Below are 19,526 nucleotides of genomic sequence, written 5' to 3'. Positions count from 1 at the left end.
TGCACACACAGCAGGTGCCCACCGGCGCTGGGACCTCTGTGTTCCATGGACAAAGCGCGGTGCTTCGAGCGCTTGCAGGAGCGGCCATCGCTTCATTTTGCCCCAGTGATTCGGGGGGCACGTGAGGGTTGCTTACAGCGAGGTGTGCTTTGTCTGATGGCACTTCTGCCGAGTGACAGACGAGCCATCTGGCGTTACGTTGAAGTGCAGCGCAGCGTTTTCTTAGGAGGGAGCCTGCAGCGATGACAAAGCAGTTCCACACCTCCGCTGCCTGTGTCACAGCAGGGCTGCTGCTGGCGGATCAGCAAAGCCAGCATGAGATGGCAGAGCCGTGCTGGAGCGAAAGGAGTCCATCAGACCTCTGCCCTCCTAGGGACGTGGAGGGGACTGAGCGGCAGCAAGAAAAATGAGGGACTTTCAGGGGCAGCTGTGTTTTACTAACCCAGTCATAATGCCCCTAAAAATCCTTATTGTTCTTGCAATGGTCAACTGTGACCTCCGGCACGGGGAGGCCTGGAAGGTAAGCACGAGTGCTGGGTGCAGAGCGAGCATGGTAGGGCAGGTCTGCCTTTGGGAAGGATTGCTTGCAAGCTGGAGTGGTGTTACAGGCTGGGGAAAGTGGTGTTACAGGCTGAGTTTCCATCAGAAGTGGATTGGAAAAGCTTCACTGTTAATGGTGGTATGGAGAGTGCGTTGTTGTATGAATCTGAGGGCATGAGAACTGGAACACAGTGGGAGAAATGAAAGAAACCAAGCACTTTCCCTCTCTGTTTTATCTCTCTCTCATTTCTGGCTATCAGATCAAAATGCAGCCAGGGATGTTCTCAAACCAACCCCAGAGACACAACCCTGACCACAGCACTCCAGCAGGAGCGTGGCTGGTTAATAGCAATGGACTGGGGAGTGGGGGAGCACCCCGAGCCACAGAGATTTACTGGTCCTTTATTTAGCATTATAAGTTGCTCCACTGATTGCAGGACAGTCACAGGACGTGGGAAGGTGGCCATGCAGCATCACCAGTGTCCCTGGGCAGCAGGGAGCCACTGACTGCTCCACTGATGGCCATGTGCTGGGCAGTGCCTGCCTGTGTCACTGTGCCCCTATTCTGCACAGCTGTCTGCTTGCTGATGGAAGGGCTCCGTCCTGCAACGTTCCTGCTCATGTCCCTTCCTGTAATATCACAGGACTGTGCTGCCATAAATGATTGCAGTCAGAAGTATTTTAAAAAACTGTTTTTTCAGATTCCAGGGCAGTGATGTCTGCTAGCTCATTGCATTATTACATCTGCATTTCTTCCTTTTTTTTTTTTTTCTTTCGGTATTCAATTTATTCTTTTCATGTTTGGGAAAGTGTTGGTGGTTTTACACTTAATGCCTTTCATTACATTGGGAACTGCCCTCTCCTTGCTAACTCCCTGCTTTACTCCTTGGTCTGCTGAATTGCTCTCAGCCATGGCAGATCTCTGCTCGTTCTCATCATCTTATTCTGAGCTTCATTCCTGCTTAGGGCAGAGATGCAGTAATTGTACAAAGAGAAGCAATTTGTTAAACAGAATTGTAATATTCAATTATTCTCCATCATGCATTCTAACACCTTGTTTGCATTTCTGAGAGCTTGTATGTGTTAAGTTTTTGTTTTCATTGAACTCTACAACAAAAAGCTTTTCTCCTTTAATAACTTTACCTAGGGAGATGGATAATCAAATTAATCTGGCTCCACAACACTAACTGTCCCCTTCCCAGTGTCTGGTTGTTTTAATCATTACCTGTTTGAAAAGGCTTTCTCTATCAATTAATTGATATTTTTATCAATGAATTCTGCTCCATGTGACTGCGCCAATAGATTAGAAATGCATGCTTATTTTTATTTTTTTCCTTCTCTCTACACAGACTGCACAGACTTGCCTTTACACATCACTTACCTATTTTTAATTGGGCTGTGTGGCTCCACAGCAAGCATTACTCATTTGTTATTTGTCATTCTCAGGAACATTTCAACTGCTTTTCTTAAAGCTCAACTCTATGTAAAGGAGAAGTGGCTAGAAACCCCAAACTGGGTCCTGGGTCTTGCTTAACTCTGTAAAGCACACTGACTTGCTGACACGACTCCAGTTAAGGTATGGTATGAATCAGGAGCTCCAACAGCCGCTGTGGAATGAGCGCGTTCACGTGAAGTCATCCTGCAGCAGCTATTGCAGAATAGTCAACTGCTCTGTGTAAGCAAGCCCTAAAAGACAATCCTGGTCCCAGCAGTTGTGTGATTAGGTAAGGGAGGTAATGGGCACAAGACAGGCACACTCTGTCTGCTAAGGATGGGCTGGGAGCAAAGAAACTTGTGCTGCTCAAGGCTGCCTTGCAGGTCGCTGCCTTTGGAGTTGTTTGCTTCAGGACTTTCTGCTTTGATGCCTTTGATTTCTAAGACCGGTCCAGCATACGAAGCCACAGACTGTTTCCTCATGTAGCTGATGCAGTGTCTTCACCTGATACCAAAACAAGATGTGAGGAATTGAACGTTTCCCCTGGTGAGATGTGTGGATGGAACTGACCTGCTTTTAATCCAGTATCTACCGATCAAATAAACAGAAGCACCACCACTACTGACAAGAATGACTGACGCTTAGTACTGGAAACAGGAAGATCCAGAAGGGGTTTTTGTTCCTATGTTACAATTTTTATCTTTAGTATTCACATCTTACTCAAAGTAAGAATATTTGTATGTTAAAATAACCCCCTTTTTGCTTTGTAATACTGGATTGAGCCTGCCCAGCTTCTTCCTATCACAGCTCTGCCCCGTGGAGAGAACCCAGTGGTGGGTGTGGAGGTCAGAAGAGCTCCTCCAAATGCAGGGGATGTGCACAGGACAATCCTGCAGCTCTTCCTGAAGCTAGTGCATGGATGAACGGATCGTCTTCTCATGTGCTATGGGAACTCTGCCTATATAAATGTCTGACAAACTCTTCCAGTGCTTTATAACCGTGTTTCTTCCACCTTCTGGTAAGCCACAATTTCCTGCTTGTGCATCTCTGTCATTTAGCATCTCCAGCCTGGCTTGGAAAATGCAGAAATTCCTAAAATAAATGTGTTTTGAAAAGTAGACACGGGATTTTTTCAGTCAGTCTCAATGGTGCTGCCCTAGACTTCTTGAAGTTGCCATCCCTAGAGTATGCTAAGTAGTATGAACATTACAATAGACCCTGCCAAAATAAAGCATTCCCTACTCGCATGCAGATAATTCTGCATGGACAGCAGAAGATGTACTAAGCTTGAGCCACCATTCATATTTCTCTGCACATCAAAGCAACTGCTCCAGAATCTTTCAAGCACCAGTGTTCCAAGCTGCAAGGAGCCTCTGGCTGCACAGGACCTTTCTGAACTGCCCTGTGATGTTATCAACTGCTTTCAGTGCACAACATCTGCCTGGATAATTTAATCTGGTACATTCATTCAAATAGAAATTGTGTGTCAGCCACATGATCTGAATTAGACCAGTGCAGGAAATAACATTTTGCAGGCGAATTTGGTGCCTTCTGTCACTGGAGCCCTTTGCTACTTTTTGATGAATAGCTGTTTCATGGAGGAAATGTGGTTATTAAGGCAAACTTTCTTCATGATTTAAATTGCTTTCAGCAAAACTGAAGAAATCCAAGCTGCCAAGCAACCTTTAGTTTTAGCAGATTACTGCTGGGCTTTGTCTTTTTAATTAGGCCAGTGTTGATCAAGTTTAATTAAGAGAACTGGTGAGACAGCCAGGACAGCCTTCTTAAGAGCTGGACTGTGTTCTGGGGCCCAGCTGGTATTGGTTGAGATTTAGTTCTCTATAAAGAGAAATAAAACAAAATAAAGCCTTAACAAAATGAATAGACGCCTTGAGTCACAGCACACAAACTCATCAGCTGGTGTAGGACAGTGGGACTTCTCTACCTACCTTTCTCTGCAGCATCAAGTTTTAAAGCTGGTAACAGGATGTGACTTCTGAACCTGACAGCCCTGCAGACAGAAATTCCTCATTGCTGAGGATGATTCTGCCTTATATGCAATTTGAAAAAAAAAAAGAAGTACATAGTTTTACTTGTCTATTAAAGACACAAGAGAAAGATCCATGGTTTTCCATGTAAATAACTGTCAGAAGAGATGAGTTAAATTCCACATTTGAATTCTTGATATTCCTCCATTTGTCATTGTGCCTTCAAGCTGATGTGCTGTAATTATCCCTGAACGGCTCCCTCATGACCAGGGCACCTGCTGAGCATCACCTATTAGGCTTTTACATCTATAAACTTCACCTGCTCCTTCCCTCTGTGCAAAACCAAACTGGTGCTTTCTCTAAGCTCAAAAGGAACCTGTTCACATATGAAGAGTAAAAGCAGAGAATTCAGAGTTGTAGCAATCAAGTTTATAAATCAGGTAAGCCCAGGGAGAGGGGAACAATACATTTATTAGTCTGCAATTAAGGGAGGGCAGGGAAGTTTTCTCAGACAACTCAGACTCCTGAGGCTGCTCATCTGCCTCGTGAGAGAAGCAAAGTACACAGCTTCACTGTGATCCTGAATCTGAGGCTGAGCAGTTTGTTTTGCCCTTGAGCTTCCTGTGACTTCAGTGCAGCATTTTTAAAGGGAAAATTGAACAAAGATTTATGGGTTGCCACAGCCTGTAGTTTTCAAACATATTGCTAGTTCATCCACTCCTCCCACAGTGGACTAACATGCCCTAATTATTGCCAGCACACACAAAAAGCATTTTTAATCATTATATCATAAAGTGGGACAGAAGTGGACTAATGATACAGAAGGGACCAAATACATTTTCAGAGCTCCAGTACACAGGACAGGGTTTGACCATCAGTCTATAGGCAGAAAGGTTGTCACAGACAGCCAGTCACAATATATTCTGATCTTTTGCTCAGCACAGATACTACCTGCAGTACCAAGCTTTGGCTCCATGACAGATGAGAAGCAAATCTATGGATTCCAGTGCTTGCACTTCCAAGTTGTTATGGCTTGCTATTAAATGGGGAAAGGAAGCCAAAGGAAATCATGTGCATTGGAGTCAAATACCATTTTTAGGAGTGGGAACTGCATGAGTATTTCACCAGTGATTAAAATAGCCAGGGACCAGGGCACACTAATGATTAATGATCTCTTTCTGCAAGCTGAGGACATGTCCTACAGGATCTGGCCCTCCTGAGAGACAGTCATGAAGTACAGTTTGGCGGAGCATATTTAAAAGGCATGAGCAAAAAAGTACAGAAACAACAGTACAAGGCATTACTACAAGAAAACTCTGGTTTCAAGTGAGGAGCTTCTGGGAGTTCCTCTTTTTTTTTTTTCCCCAGCTGCAGGGAAGGGTGAAAACTATCAGCTATAAAAATATTACAGTTTATGCTGTTAAACAAATCATAATTTGTCAACAGGTAGCTGAATTATGTCCAACTCCACTGAGAGCCAAAACTGATCTTTTTTCCCAATGCTGTTGTATAGCAACAGCTGGCAGAACACTGTCAAGCAAAGCTGTGCTGGGCTGATAAATAAACCAATGATCCTCAGTGTAGGAGACAAACCATCTCATGGAGAGACTGCAGCTCATGCTGGGATGTGTTGAACAAATACTTGTTAACAATCTGCACACAGGCAGAGTTGCTTTATGAAAAGGTGCTAGAAAAATGTTATTTGAATAAAACACAGCATTCCTAGGGTTATCAAAAGAACCAGCCAGGTTTTAGGTCTCAGAGTCTCTAAAGCACAGCAGCAAATCAGTGAACATTAGCATTTCTTGTTCATTCAAATGGAGAGTTTGGTAACTGGATTCTGGATGAGTGGAAAGACCCAACAAGTTCTAAGATACAGCAAGGCAAGCCAGAAAACAAACAGAGTGATATCTGCTTCTGTTTGTTTCAGAGCTCCCAAATTCTGCTGGAGAATTTTTCACTTTTCAGTTGTTTCTGAGGCAGGAGGAGACTTGCTCTGATTGCAGATGCTGTGTTGCCTCTAAGCCAATCAGACTACACTGTCCCATGTGGGAGAAGGAAGGGTAACAAGTGAAAATGTCCCATCAGGAGATACAGCTTTATGCTGGAGCTCAGATCCTTGTGCAGCCACCATATTATGCTCTGTGTTTTGTACTTAACACCATGCTGGTTTTGTCCTTGCTTTGCAGGCATTTTATTTTTATCATGGGTAAGAACAGGAATGTGTGCATTTCTGTGAAAAAACGAGCACAGGGCTGCAAGCTCCATCTCAGTGCAAATAATATTTTGGCAGGAAACCTGCAGGAGATTAAATTAGGGACCTAAAGACTGAATATTAAAACATTTCAAACTTTTGAGTTCTTTTAAATAAGCAGCAACAAAATGAAGCAGTCTGACAAAATTAGCAGGCCCAAAGTGCTAAAGGAATCCTCTAAGATTCATTTATTTACTGATGCAGATTTAGGAGAACTTTTTAGGCTATTTGTATTAGTAGCTGTGTATGTCAACATGCTATTTCCTCAATGCATTCTGAGTCCAGATTAGCTAAAGTTTTAGGTGTTGGCAGACTTGCTACAATAGAAGGGAAATGCCACTGGAATAACTTTAAACATGATCCAATCCCTGATGATTCACTGGATGTGTTAAAATTTCCTCTGAGACCATGTAAGTAATGCAGGGACTGGAGTGCAGAGTGCCTGTGACTCAGCTCTCTGCGAGGCAAAGGGAGGATGTCAGAATTACTCACAGGGACAGCAGGAATCTCATTTATCTATTTATAGGCAAGGCTGAGATGAGCTCGTGCCATTGAAGAGCTGAATTTGCCAGTTCTCCTTGGGGGGAGGAAAAGGGAAGGCCCTACCTTTAGCTTCCAAACCCAAGGACTCTGGCCAGCTGCATTTTCCTGCCCTTGGATGAGCAGCACGGGGCACCTGGTGCAGACCTGTTGGAGAGCAGAGCAGCCCCGGCCCCTGGCACCAGTTGCTACTCAGCCCCTGCTCCAGAGGGGCTGCAGGACGGGGAGGTCCCATGTCCTGAGCTCAGGGGACTCTTCCCACTGCAGGAGCATCACTGCAGCAAGTGTGTATGTCAGCCAGCTTCATTTAAGAGGTGCCAGTTAGGTGCCAGCACTCACTTTGCCAAAAGCCTGTTTACTGCTTCTCTTCAAAGAGGCACAACATTATTCCCCGTGCGGGCGTTTTGCCTAACAGGCCATCAGAAAAGGAGAGCTCCAAGGGACAGAGCGGGGAGCTGAGCACACTGCCTGCCTCCAGCCTCTGCACAGCCTGCAAGGCACTGACAGTGTCGAGACAGCAATTCCTGAAGGTGTGCTTTCAGCAATGTATATTTAGGTTTGGGAGGTGAAAGATGGTCACATTTGGGGTAAAAAGCAAGAGCTCAAGCCCACAGCAAAATGTTTTAGTGACACTTTTTCTGATACAGCCAGCACTTAGCAACACAAACTGCAGCCTTGTTTTCTTACCGAGAAAGAAACCACTCCATGGTACGCACCGCACACCGCACTGCTCCATCACTGGGAACACCTTTGTGGTGTTGGTTGGGCAGTTCTTTCCACTCCCTGCATTTAGCTGCTGTGGCTAATTCCCTTCCCAAAAAAGAAGTTATCTAGGAATGCAGGGCTCTGGATTACTGATCCAGCCTCCTACTGTTACATTCAATTACATCATATTGTGCTTTTTGGCAGGCTGTCCCCGCACTTCATTTAAAATTTTCAGCTTTAATATCATTTGTTCTTGTGCCAGCATCATAATTTAGTTTAAACAATTCTCTTTTTCCTCTGATCTTTACCTATCAGATATATTTACTGAAAACAATCCTATCTCCTCTAGCCTTTGTTTTGAAAAACTAAACAAATGAAAGTCTTCTAGTCTCCTCTTGTTCTAAACCCTCTGATCATCCTCAGTGCCCTTCTCTGTACCTGCTAATCTTCCTCAAACATGAGTGAACCTGTACCTTCAAGGATTGTGTTTGCCTCTCCATATCAGATTGGTGGCTCACAGTTATCCCTGGGAGCAAGTAAGCTCTGCGGTTTTTTTTCCACCCCCCTGCCTTTGTCATCTTTAAGTGAGTAATATGATATTCTAGTTATTAATTTCTATCTGCACGTCTTACTACTTTGTCCATTCTATTTCAGATGAATTCTGTCATTCACTCATTGCTGACTGATGTTCCGATCATCCTCTGTATTAAGAAAGCCCGTGTCCTCAGCAGATTTCTTTACTACATTCCTGCTGCTGTGCCAGACTCATTAATGAAACAAGCAAGACTGAACTCAACACTGACTCCTGAGGAGTTCCACTTACTGACTGCCTCTGTCTGGCATTTCTTCTCTTCTCACAGCTCCCCTTTCCTCTGCACTTTTAACAGTTTTGCATTCACCATCCACACTAATCCCCATCGTCTCAACTTCAACTAGTAATTTCCCCTGTGGTATAATATCAGATTCTTCACTCAAGTCTGGATAGAGTAAATCACCTGTATTTCATTTACCTAAAAAAAAATCAGTCATCAAAGAGAAATATCAGGGTAAGCTGAACTCATTTCATGTGCCAAATCCTGGGATGGAAATCTGCCAGTGCACCTTCACCTGAGCACACTGAATTCTTCATGCCTTTCTTTCCACCTTACATGCAGTGATTTTCATTCCCTTACGTATATTCCCACTAGAAATCCTGTCTTTGTCCCACTGCTCAATATGATCATCTCTACTGAATATGTGGACAAGGTGTTTTTAATTCATTTTTAGACTATATGTAGTTGGGTCTAATCTCAACCCCATTCTCACTCCGTAACGACCACGTTTCTCCTCTTTTTATTTCACCAGTTGAAACCCTCTGCCATCTGTTCTAATTTCAAGTCCAATTCGCGAGCTCACCTTTGACGTTTCATTCTGTCTCTACCTTCCCCATCCCAGCAACTTCAAATTGGACGACTGAGGCAAATCCTGCCTCCAGTCTTCTGCTCCACCACTTCTCTCCAATGCCACCTTTGTGGCAGTAACTCATAAGGCAGGTCCAGAACTGCTGCCCTGAACACATCACTGGAGTAGTGGCTGTTCAGGAACTGCAGGGTAAGCTGCTTTGTCAGCCCTGTGATAAGAGTGATGGACTCCATCAAAGAGCAGAGCAGAGCATCGTACTCTGTAGCAGTTCCTCTCCAGACATCTGATTTCAATCCCTAGCTGCATGCCAGCAGAATACCCTCATGCCAGTCAGAACTTCTGCATGTCAGTTAATGCTCCCCATGTGTTTGGGGCTGGTTATTTATCCCACTGGGGTTGGAGCATTTCCTGTCAGGGTTAAACTTCCTGCATGTTTCAGCTACTTTTGGAATCCAAGTTCCATCACATTCAATTCCTCAGCTCTGCAGTGCAGCTGATTCCACTAATTAGCTCCCTTAATTTCTCAACATTTGCCCTCTTTGAGATGAGTTTGTGTGTCACTACAGACGGTGCTGAAGATTCAGTCCTAACAAGGTGCCTTTAAAAGCTGTGTTTCTTACCCAGAGTCCTCAGAGGCTTTGGCTGACTCACAACTTGGTGCTTTAGAGGCTGTGAAAGAACTGCACTCTCCTTTGTGCATGAGGTACAATCTTATCATTGCTCAGTATTATTCAGCATTTTCATTCTGTATCCAACTGAGACAATAAAGAGCCTAAAAGGCCACATTTCAAAACATACTGCACTGGATGGAGAGTCCAGTTAAGTCCCTAAAGTGAAGTCCAACGCTTCCTACCCCCACCATGATCACTGCAGCACTCTGCTAACCAGCTCTAATTACCAGAACGCAGGATGCCCGTACCTGCCTATTTGCTTTGAATTCTGCTAATTTCCTGCAGAAAGCAAAGCCCATCCAGACTGCAGCTGACCAGTCTGTGACGTGCAGACAGGTAGCAGAGGCCTAGCTTAGACTGTGCTTAGACCAGCACAAGAAGAGAGAGCCATGTCCACAAGGGACTTCTGAAAAACGCAAAGCACCTTTAAAAATCCAGGCCTTATTGCCAGGACTCCGCATGTGACACATGTCCTCTCTTTACCTGCTTCCTCCAGAGCGGCAGCAGCACGGCCCTCTTCCCAAGCCAGCATGCAGGTGATACAGCCATAGTGCTGGGGCCACGTTGCTATCTGAGATAGATGGAAGCTGTCTTCTGCTGCCAAACTGGTGCACGTTCAAACTCTGTAGAAAGAGCTGAAATGGCAGAGCAAAGTAAATTTCTCTCCTCCTCTCCCCTCTCTTTCAAGGGGAGCAAATACGCCCCTTTCCCAAAACACGTCTGCCTTGAATGCTCCCTGCTCTGCTGGGCACCTACTGACCTTGGCACTGTCACAGGACTCGTGTTTTTCTGAAAGAGTAACCTCCTTGTCAAGAGGCTTATTGCTTTGGGAAACACAAAGCAGTCTTGTCCTCCAAGTGTCCAAGCCTTCTTTTCACGTCTGTTTATTCCTTCACTAGCATTTATTTTTGGCCCTCAAAAAAAACAACCACACAACTCCACATTAAAGGGATGGCGTCCAGTTAAAACCCACATGCTGCACCACCCCTTCACACCCCTTTGCAGGGGAAGGCAGCAAAGGAGACCAACAAAAAAACTCAAGAAAAACTGTCTCCTGTTGGGCACAAAACTGCCTTTGCTTTCTAGTGAAAAGGCAGCAGAGCATCCTCAGAACCACAGAGCACATTGGTCAAATAGGCCAAATCCTGCATGCCTGAGGCTTGTTTGTATATACAATCAAAAATTCAAGGGCCAAATTTCCATTTGTCCTGGAAAATCTTTCTAGTTGGTATTATAAAAGGAGCCCAGGAGAGCAAGATGCCAATGTCCCACAATGTCATACTGAGTTTGCGGCGTGTGTAACTCTTGGGCAATCCCAGCCTTTGCAACACAGCTTATCAAGGATATAAAATCAGAAAGGCAGTTTCATGCTGCTTCTATGCTGATTCCACACCTGTTTGGGCTACTAGAGCAAGAACATGGCTTCTTATGCAGTATAGAAAAGCTTAAGAGGAGCAGCAGGTGATTGTTGCCTCCTGAGGCCGGTGCCAGCTGTGCTTAACCGCTGCTCAAGGCCAGTGTTACGGCAAACAAAAGCACTTAGGCCACCAGCAGAGTATGCTCACCTGTTTGACTTTGCAGAGAGGTAATCACAGAGCCAGTGCCAGCTTTGTGCCTGCCACCTCCCAACTGAGAGCTGTGACTGTGTGTGGGCTGATGCAGCTGCAGAAGGACTGTCTAAGGGCTCACAAAGCTGAAGTCCGAGGCACAAAGTTCAAGTCCAAGGTCCTGTATTGACAGTGTGTGTGGTCAAGACCTGCGTTCCTGTTGGAAGACGGAGAGAAGGAAAGCAGGACTGCATCTTGAGCTCTTTGTACTGGCTCTGCAAGAGCAATTGTGCTCACTGGCAGTATCTATGACTTGGACCACCCAGCAGCATCCAGCACCCCAGATCATGTAGCTGTGCTCCATTCCTTTAGCACAATGACTGAGTTGGGCACCTGAGGACAAAGTCATTAAAGCAGTCTGCTCTCAAGACCTATGTGACAGCAACTGCATCGCTGTCTGCTTTCACTGAAGTCAGCGGGACTCTGGCCACAGGCCTGATTCATCTATCTCCTACATCAGTAGATTATCTTTCAAGTCCATTGGCTCCTATGAAATTAGAGCTGTCAAGCCCTGGATGTACACTATGGCATGGTTCAGTCAAAAGAAATGGGGGACATGATGGAAATTGAAACCTCTGGAAAGACTTGGACTATCTTGTATGCTTATCAAGTCAGTAGAATATTAATGCTGTATCCATCACTCAGAGTAATGGCTTCTGGATGCTTGGCTGACTTTGGTAAGGGGCACTTTGAGAAGAATAAAACTGCATTTTCACTGCTGAGAATCTTCCTACAACATACAATGTGGCCCAAGGGATGCTGACAACCTACTGGTATTGTCTTCAGAGACTACATAGGGGCTAACACTGCTAAACTGTATAAACAAGTGCTTACCCCAGAATATCATTTGAGTCCAGACAGGATTTACAAACGCAGAGACGGCCAGAGGTGGGCTGTCCTTCCATCAGTCTGTGAATCTACAAAGAAAAAAGAAGATGATTTTGTATTCTTTCAATTACATATAGAACATAATTAAAGTAATCACAAAAACAGATGCATGATATCAGTAACTGGCAAATTAAGAATTCGGTCATGGTTGTCCAGGAACTCGCAGCCTCCGTGCAATACCAATAATAATTATTTATAGCCTACTATGCAAGGAAATTAGTCCAGGAAAACTGTCTGCTTATAACATAAAGAGTCACCCCAAGGGAGAAGTTCAGTGCAGTGTGCAAGGAGCAAGACATCACACCATTTTCTTGTCTAGTATTATAAACTTTACTGCAAGTAGCATTTGTGTATTTTGCAGAGAATGTCTCGGTTCCCCTGTAACAAATGCCTGTTGTATTCCTGCTGAGTTTCATTGAATTTACTCTTGATTTATACTTAAGATCAGAGGCAGATCCATGTTACTTCTTTCTATATAAATCCCTGAGCTGCCTATTCACAAGGATGAGCAACTTCGCAAAAGAATGAGTTGAGAGAATGAGCTGGGTGGCAGACTAACTATTAGATCTGATGGCATTACCATAGCATCTGGAGAAGCTAAATGCAGTGCTAACTCAAGGTACAAGAAAGCTTCAGCCCTTGAAAAGAGCTAACAAAGACAAAGCACAGAAAGTGGGAGGTAGCAAAGAGGCACGGAGAAGAGAAGCGGCTGTGCAGCAACACACAGCAGGGAACCCAGAGGGGCAGGAGCAGGGCCCTGTCTCTCAGCACCCTCCAGCTTCACACTGCCTTTTGGTCCTTTCTGCATGTGGACCTCATGCATCTTTAATTAAAAGCACAATCCAAAAATAGAAAATCTTTTTTTTGTCAAGGGAACTCCTGCTCTGCAAGTTATTTCCTGTGATTAATACCTGCCTCCTCTGCTGAAGACATCCATCTCTGCGTGGATCAGGTTCTAGTAAAGCAAAGCTCACCTCTTAGGAAAGAGAGCTTTCCATTCTGTTTCTGCTAACATTCCTCCTCACCACTGTCCCTGCTTGGCCCTGCAATCATTTTATGATGCAGCCCAACATAACTCACAGTACTTCCCATTACTGTATGCCACCAGTGTTAGCAGAGCCCTTTTTGTGGTAGATAGCAGCCTTCAGACACCCCGTGTTTCCTGTTCAACTGGAGCCAATCACACATTATTTGGTACTGAAAGTCCCTAATTAATTTACACACAACAAGGCCATTGTAACGATAACGTAATGGAGATCGGCCCATTAGCAAAAAGTGTGGATAAATTATTTTCTTTTAATGCTTCCATCAATATTAAGACCCATTAATCATATTTTAAAAAACCAACTTTAAACATACACACTATTTGTAGGCATTTCTGATAGGATGCCTGGCAGCCCTGCCTTTCAGCAAGGAAATCTCTGCCATGTTCTGAGCAGAACTGGATTTTTACTGCACAGAAGATAGCACAACTGGTCCAACTCCTCTGATATCCTCTCTATAAAGTGAGAATATAACAGTTTTAACGAAAAGGAAATCAACATTAAATGCAATATATTCTGAAGGAGGGAAAAATTCCTAGCAGCTGCTGAAAGGAAAGTGAAATTCATAAATTCCTCTTTCATCTTTATCAAATTACTATTCAGTACAGTTACATTTATTAATAACAACATCCCTTAAACCACATTGTGAAAATCCATTAGCAAGAAATGCTTTAAAATGTACAACAGGCTGCAACAGATGGTTTATCAAAGGCTGAAACAATTCAACAGTATAAGCAGAGCGGGCATTTTTATGGGCTGCTGAGCGTGCCAGAGTATCATTGTGACACATCCACAAGTGGGCTGTTTGTGTTGTGTAACTAAAACTTTCTCTTGAATCCAGTAATCCACATAACCAAGAGCTAATGCAAACTCGTTCTGTGCTTTGGATGTTTTCCCCATACGTACCTGTGCCTGGAAATGCTGCCAGCAGTTTCAGAGCTGAGTGCAGCACTGAGCAGGCAGTGCCACAGCCCTCACTGCTCACAGAGGGAATGCGCACTGACTTCTCCATAACAAACCCTAATGAGAAGAATCCTCAGAGAAGTCATAACTATTCCCATGAGAGTCAACCCTTGCAGGACCAGCCTGGAGCCAATCACTGTATCACTCTTTAATTTTTCAACACAATTTGCCCTGGAAGTTTACATATTCCCTTCTTCTTTTCTTGATTTTTTAAAAGCCAACAGTTTGAATGTCAATCACTGAGAGGGTATGAGGCGAAATCCAGATGAGGGATTTTGTCATCGTCCTCATGGCAGAAGCTGCCAGCCATGCCCATTGTGCACATCCTGCACCACTGGAGCCGTGTGTGCATCCCGGGAGGGCTGTTACAGAAGGGCTGCTGCCTTGCCCTGCTCTCGGTCGCTTCCAGTTTGCAGCAGAGAACAATAATGGCACAGACAGCGCAGCATTGCTGTGCGCTCGTTCCCCAGCAGTGACTGTATCTGTCACAGCCTCCTGCTGTATCAGGGCAATGATATTTCTGAAGGCATTTTCTTTGTTGCTGAACAAGGCAAAGTCTGAGTTGGGGAATACAGGAGAGGCGAAGGGACAGAGCGAGGGATGTGTCTGCAGCTGGGTACAAGTGCACAGCAGTGCTGGCAGATCAGCCTACACACATTCTCCTTCCAGATCTGATAATTCCCTACTTCTATAAAAACACACCCAAGGCAGGGGTCACAAGGTGCCTAAGGTAGATACGCAGTCTGCAGCTAAATGCATCCCAGTTCCCTGGAGGGAGAAGTCCCTTCAAATCCATCAGCTGTACATGTATCTCACCTCAGCAGGACGGGCAGGCTGTGCCACCACCAACAGCTCACTGGCTTCATCCGTCCCCGCAGTGTGTTCCACTTAGGAGGGCAAAAGGATGGCAGAACAAATCAGTGGCAGAATGTATCATCTGTAATCACACACAAGTCAACTTGTTAAACTGATTGATTTCTGTCCCAACTGAGGTTGTAACTCCATGATTACTTTTGACCGAGCACAGCTAGAAAACACATAATTACATGGGCCAAAGCACAGAGAATGGTGCCCACTGCTTTGCTGGTAAAGTGCAGCACATGAGGGGAAAAGAACCACTTGGAAATGAAGTGTACATTCACACCTCACCACATCCTCACAGCAGAGTTTCTGGCTTTCAGGCTTGGGTAGCATGAAAGGCGAAAATTTCTCAGGAGCAATGATGGATTGCGTGGCATGAAACACTGCAAATGGTGTCAGTGCTGGGGATGGGGGTTCCACCATCCAGCCAGATGAAAGCAGTCCAGGCGAACGCTGGTGAGACAACACTTGGCACCTTGCAGGAACGATCTTTCTTGGCTGTAATCTCCCCCTCCTGGGGCATTTCCAGTTTTCTCTGTTGTTGACCTGCAGTGATGGAGCAAAGGGGTTGGACATAGATGGTGCTCTGAGCAGGAGTCGGGTCTGCCGGAGTGGGAACAGCTGTGGGGCTGGGAGGGAAACAGAGATGGGAATGAGACAGATACACTTCCCCTCTGGGAGGATGGGCTCAGGCAGCCTGAGGAAAATAAGGCTAAAATGAAAGGGAGGAAACCAGAGAAGAGAAGATGGAACAAGGGAGATCACAGAGAACAACAGGAAGCAGTGCTGAGATGTCAGACATGAAGGCTGGGCTTGTAGGAGAAAAGCAAACAGAGAGTAAAAAAAAAATCAGGATTAGTGTGCAAAAGACAGAAAAATTTTTTTTAAAGTCCTATAAAAGTGCCAACTACCCAGCTGCAGTAAGTGAAACTCCAGTACACTTACGTCAACACCACACCACAGATCAGCACCAGGGGAGGAGGTCTGGGGTTGTTTTTTAATTGCTTGGAAAGGCTTTCAGCGATGCAGAACATGAACTCCAGCTTCCACTGATGTCAAAGGGATTTAAAAGTGCTCACAGTCTCTCAAAACCAAGACCCAAGTTGTCAAAGTACACGAGACAAGATGCTGCATTAATCCCTCGAGAAGAGCCAGCTTTGCACACTGCCTGACCCGCACCTCGATGCCGACACACCTCGATGGCACACATGTGGCAGGGACAGGGACACAGCCCAGCTCTGCCCACCCCATGCCAGGCTTTTGCTTTGCTCTCCCTGATGAGCAGCGAGGCCCTTGGTTTGCACAGCCAGGCGTGAGTAGGGGTAAGAGGCATCCGCTTTGCTGGTTGAAGTGAAATGTTTGGCTTATTGGCACAGCTTGTTTAGATTGGCTCCTAGCACTCAGTCAATGTTATTAGAGAAAGCAATAAAAATGCATTAAATACTAGGAACTACATTAAAACAACATGGAGCATGCAACACAAACCAAGAAAAGCAAGAAGCAAGGGGCTGAGTATGGAGTCTGCCATTCCTTCAGTCATGAGTATGAATATGGTGGAGCCATGTCACAACGACATTTGAAGAGGTAGAGCTGGTGAGTTCTTGCATGCTGCAACATGGAAGATTTCATCCCCTTTTCCTCTCCAAACCACAGCTTCTAGAAAGACTTTGAAATGCTGCAGTCAGCTCCTACGCCTCCCTGCTGAGCTCCTTCCAGACTGAGCTCTTAAATTTGCTACGTTTTTGCCAAGACCTAATTTTCTTTTGACCACGTATGAAAGGGCAGATTCCCATGCCACAGGGAGGGACTGTGAGATGTCATCATGGACACATCTGTCACCTGTCTGGTTGGAGCTCATTGCTCTACCCCACTTCTGCAGCTCCGTCAGACATCTTAGTTTCTTCTTTGGTCTTGAGATAGGACTCCAGGGGCTCTGGGATCCCTAACTTATCTGTTCTGTTAACTGATTTCAGCCATAGCCAGATCCTCACTTTTCTACTGTACTATGAAAATCACAACTGCATGTTACGCCTGGTTGAACAGCAAGGTGATTACTGTAAAGCCTGGATTTCCCAAGGGAATAAAGCTTTACATGGAGCGCTGTGTGAGCCCAATGTGTGCAAGTAGTTCTTGATCGTGTCAGACTATTTCAAGGAGACAGAGAGGAGGATTTCTCAGAGCCCCGAAGGTCCCAGACAGGCAGATGACAGACGGAGGACACGGACACCATTAGCATCCCCTGAGGAAAAGACAGCAGTGAATGCTCCCTCTATACCAGATAGCAGAGATGCCACAAAGGTGAGTGCTGTTCATTCAACTCACTGATCACGAAATTACTCATTAATCATCTCTTTGTGTGATCACCTTCTAATGCCACTCACCTGCCCCATCTGCCTAGGGCTGCACCCTGCACAGCTGTCCGGTAACCACCTTCCTCACCCAGCTGCCCATCACCTCCAAGGCCTCCAGCAGGGATCCATCCGTGTGTTGCTGCAGCAGCACAGCAGAGAAACCGGAGAGAGGATCAACACACAAGGCAACAGGAGCTGCAGCAGGGCAACAGCTGTCCCTCAGCACATCCATTGTTCTTGTGCAGAGAAGCAGCTTTAAGAAAGTGGTGTAAATTACAGGAACTGGATCACTGGCTTGAACAATGTCAGCACGTCCCTTCGAGGGCATTCACTCCCCCCACGCCATGAAAAGACAAGTTATTATTTAACAGCAGACCTCACACAGAGGAATGTTTTTCTGTATTCATGACCTCTAACAAGTATAGCAATTGTTTACTATACTCTGAGTGATCCAGAAGGAGCTATAATGTGATAATTATAGAGAAACCTTCCTAAAAATATATATCTGATGCATCAGCAAAAGCTCAGCAGGCCCCTCCAGCTGGCACTGTACATATGAGTTAAACCCAATTTGAGAATCAGATCATGCACTACATTTTGTGCAGCTGTGCAAAGACTCCAACCAGAAGTTCTGGAGCAGATGTCTTGTAAAGGAGGGAAGGACATGAAGAAGAAGAGAAACAGAAGAGGCCAAGGCCACGTTTCTTGATTGAGTGGTCAGCGACATAGGAAAGTATCAGTTCCACTTTCAAGCTGGATAAACTGAGGCTCTGGAAATCAGAACACTGGCATTTTCTAATCTGCTCACTGACTGGTTGGTGTCTGATCTTCGAGGTCCAGCTTGACTCCAGGCTGTGCCTGCTTCCTCACAACTACTGAGCCTCTGCACTGTTCATGAAGGGATACGATTCATTATGATCATTTTTTATATTTGTATACCTGCTCTGTGCTCACCGTTTCCAAACCCCAGCTCATGCACTTGGAAGAAACACGCAGAAAGGCTTCGGGACGTTCCTGCCTTGTAGCCAAAGCCACTGAAAAGTCAACCTGCTGCTGCTGCCCAGAGGTGCTGACCTAACTAACCCCTCTGCTGCTGGTTCCGCTGATCAGACTGTGAAGGGAAGCCAGGGCACAGGTGTTTGTTTTCTTCGCCCAGTGCAGCACTTTTCTGGAGACAAGCTGGGACTTCACAGTCTCTGTAGCTCCTTGGCAGCATCTACATTCTCCTGTGCCTCAGTTTCCTCACCTACAGAAAGGCCCAGATGACAAACCCTGAACCAAGGGCTGTGTTAAAGTTTGGAAAACACACAGCACCTTGAAAGAGGGCTTCTGTGGAAGCACAAACAGTCATTTATTGCTTCAATTAAAAAGCGTGTGCCACAATCCACAGTCTGTTTATACTTACACTTCTTATGGATATCTCTCTGAAAAGAACCCAGCCTTGGTAGCTCATGGATTTGGCACTGCACACCAAATAATAAGCAGGCTCACCAACCCTTCTACAACACACAGTGCTTCTGTGTAACTTTGCAGGCTGTGTTTGACTTGTCTGAACTTGAACAGTCACCACTGATTGATTGGCTTCTAAAAATACACGTATGCCATGGTTCGGAGTCCAGAGAGCTCCTGTTGATTTAGATGGAGACCTTGCTGGGAAGAGGCTAAGACAGACACCTGACACCAGGGTGCTACCATTGCGGCCACGTGCTGCCTCCTGTGCAGGGTGCTCTGAACGCGGAGCTCCGCGGTGCTCAACAGCCCTCCATACCTGTGAGTGGGGAAAAAAGCAGGAAGAAAGCAGCCCTACGGATCCCTTCCCTTCCTACAACTCCATTTCCAGGCTGCCCTGCAGCTGTTGGTGAAAAGTGGAGCGAAGCTGCACACATCCTGCTGGAGGGCTGAGCTCAGGCACTGAGTCCCTGCAGCTCCCAGCGGTCGAGGGAATGCTCAGTGCCCTGCTGAGCTGGGAGGGCTCCCAGGGGCAGGGATGTGACTGCTGCAAGGGAGATGCATTGCACTGTACCCTGGAGGAGGCCGCAAGCACGTGATTATTGCAACAGAAGCCGCTAGGAGAAAAACCAGATTACCGTTTTCCATTGAAGGTAATAGGTGCCTTGTTGATTTATAACTCTGTCACTGCTGGCCATTAAGCAAACGGTGTTGCAGCTCCTAGATCCCATTCCGTAGCACTCTCAGTAAGCTGCAGTCTCTGGCGCAATGTCTTGGAGAGCTCCACTGTAGGGCATAGGGCCACAGCTTTCCCCCTGTGACAATAATGT

General features: G+C 45.6%; 1 protein-coding gene and 1 long non-coding RNA gene across 26 annotated transcripts in view; one reads left to right on the top strand and one right to left on the bottom strand.

Moving 5' to 3' along the window:
• Window positions 1-19,526, top strand: part of LOC122167946 — a 44,779-nt gene that overhangs the window by 24,215 nt on the left and 1,038 nt on the right. For 10 of the 13 annotated variants that reach the window (XR_006171132.1, XR_006171127.1, XR_006171129.1 and 7 more), the window contains one exon: window positions 1,987-19,349. This is a non-coding gene — a long non-coding RNA (uncharacterized LOC122167946). The remainder of the gene's footprint in view (window positions 1-1,986; window positions 19,350-19,526) is intronic. The other 3 variants (XR_006171135.1, XR_006171125.1, XR_006171130.1) reach the window with 3 other exon arrangements.
• Window positions 1,541-19,526, bottom strand: part of COPRS (coordinator of PRMT5 and differentiation stimulator) — a 132,697-nt gene continuing 114,711 nt past the window's right edge. For 4 of the 13 annotated variants that reach the window (XR_006171117.1, XR_006171115.1, XR_006171116.1 and 1 more), the window contains 6 exons: window positions 14,852-19,511; window positions 11,976-12,058; window positions 11,100-11,298; window positions 10,295-10,448; window positions 10,018-10,169; window positions 1,541-2,479 (listed from right to left, as the gene is read on the bottom strand). The gene's annotated coding sequence lies outside the window, so the exon portion shown is untranslated. The remainder of the gene's footprint in view (window positions 2,480-10,017; window positions 10,170-10,294; window positions 10,449-11,099; window positions 11,299-11,975; window positions 12,059-14,851; window positions 19,512-19,526) is intronic. The other 9 variants (XR_006171111.1, XR_006171119.1, XR_006171121.1 and 6 more) reach the window with 9 other exon arrangements.

Source organism: Centrocercus urophasianus, unplaced genomic scaffold (genome assembly GCF_019232065.1).
Source record: "Centrocercus urophasianus isolate 14NV4802_14NV808 unplaced genomic scaffold, USGS_Curo_1.0 seq_40, whole genome shotgun sequence".
NCBI classification, from domain to species: Eukaryota; Metazoa; Chordata; class Aves; order Galliformes; family Phasianidae; genus Centrocercus; species Centrocercus urophasianus.
The sequence above is the reverse complement of the archived record's forward strand: the minus strand, read 5'-3'. Positions and strand labels throughout refer to the sequence as shown.